The sequence below is a fragment of the Microtus pennsylvanicus genome, chromosome 4 (genome assembly GCF_037038515.1).
Source record: "Microtus pennsylvanicus isolate mMicPen1 chromosome 4, mMicPen1.hap1, whole genome shotgun sequence".
Taxonomy (NCBI): domain Eukaryota; kingdom Metazoa; phylum Chordata; class Mammalia; order Rodentia; family Cricetidae; genus Microtus; species Microtus pennsylvanicus.
In genome coordinates, this window is record NC_134582.1 from 139249156 (window position 1) to 139251301 (window position 2146).

A 2146-nucleotide genomic window follows, 5' to 3' on the forward strand; every position below is an offset into this window, starting at 1 on the left:
AAAAAGTCCTAACTTAACATTATGAGAAATAGAATCTCCAAAGATACCGCTAAATTCATTTTTATTGGTCATCTACTGGGCATGGGTCCTATCCTCAAAAGGGATTATTTTTCTCCAGTAAGACACCCTTGGAGAAAGCTAATTTTTCTCCTAACTAAGTGGCTATCAATTGAAGATAGCTTCTGGATTAAGGATGGGGCCATGTGTCCCCTTCAAACCAATATCCAATGCTGCTTGGATGGCCACAAACCTGAGAGCAGATAGATCAGTGATGTAGAGGAAAACCAAATACTATTGTTCTGCTAAAGAAGCATAGCAGTAAAATGGCTCTGTCTGACATTCTGTTGTACTCATAGATCATTTCCTTGCTCAACCATCATCAGAGAAGCTTCCTCCTGCAGCAGAAGGAAAAAGTACAGAAACTATAGCCGGACAATATGCAGAAAATGAGAGATCTTGAAACACTCAACCATAAATGGGATGGCCACCAAATCCTTCCCCTCAGTGCTCAGAGAACCCTGCAGAAGAGGAGGTAGAAAAAGTGTAAAAGCCAGAGGGGATGGAGGACACTCAGGAAACAGGCCTTACAAACACAGCAGGATAGATGTGCATGCAAACTCATAGAGACTGGGGCAGCATGATCTGTACCAGATGACTTCCTGGAGCTTGAAGACTCACAATTTTAAAATAAAAAATAAATAAAATACAGTTTAAGGCATAAAACATTGAGAATATAGTATTTTTAAAATGTTAATAAAAACATGGAGATAAGCAAGACAATGGGTTCTCAGAAACCACGGGGCTGTCTAGCTTTCTACAGAATACTTAATACACAATATATTCTATTTTTTGTTATAATAGTGGAAAAAGTGAATCATCAAGAAATTTTAGTAGTATGTTTCTAAAGACTATTTTAAAGATGTGATGCTTTTTAAGATGCTAAAAATGATAATTCATGCCAGGCAATGGTGGCGCACACCATTAAAATCCCAGCACTTGAGAGGCAGAAGCAGGTGACTCTTCTGAGTTAGAGGTCAGACTGGTCTACATAGAAAGTTCCAGGAATCTGCGCGCCAGTCTTGGTTTAACCATGAATTCAGGCTTCTCAAGAACAAGATGTTGCCTTTCCAATGCACCTTGTGACTAGCCTGAAAAAGTCATGGAAGTTCATGACAATATTACAAATTTGCATAACTGTTCTAAAGAGGCTGATTTTAACTACAAAGAATCTTGGAGAAATTCTAATAAATATATAAAGTTAACATAAACAGTCTAAGAACAAGGAACGGGGCAGAATCATAGAAACCCACAATGCTCTCTTTTCTAATTGTTGAGCCAATACTGTAGGAAGTTAAGAGAAGGACATAAGAAGGAGAGATAAGCCATGCCACCTATTAAGAGTAAACTTTTAAGTTATGTGTTCTATAGGATGATAGGAAAAAACCTGGTATACTCCACATAGGAGATAGAGTAGTATAGAATGAAGAACAAATTAATTCAGCCTTGGCTGATTAGTTGATTGTGAGGACTTAGATTTCAAATGGTAAATATTAATCATCAGAGACAAAATTTTCTTTCACTTTGCATAATGCTGTAAGTGCAGATGCTACCAGCTGGACACACTCTTCTACCTATCGGTGTGCCTAGTTAGAAAACTTCCTTTGTTGTTTGGAATACTGCTTATGCTTTTAATATTAGAAATATCAATCAAGTAGGTAATAGTTACTGGAAGGAAAGATGAGAGATGGAAGGGGAATGAGGTAAAGGGACAAACTGGCAATTATTTTAATCATTATTAAAAACACAAGGAAACAAACCTGATTCTAACTCTGTTCATGCAAGCCATTGAAATTGTATAAATAAAAATGGACTAGAAATGGTATGGTTTTTCAAAGGGTGTTAAGCAGTCTTCTATTTTGGGTAACAGTCTGGATACTTTGGGGATCCCTCCTACGTGCAGCCTGAGTTGCTATGGAAGGCTACAAAGACACAGATATTCCCTTAACATTTGCTGTAGCTTTGAACTGGCTAACATTTGTGTATTAACTGACCACCTCGTAGGAACCTTTTACAAATGCCTCAGAAAACAGTGGGAAAAATATATATATGCTCAACTTTACAATATACAAAGGAATCTAAGTTAGAA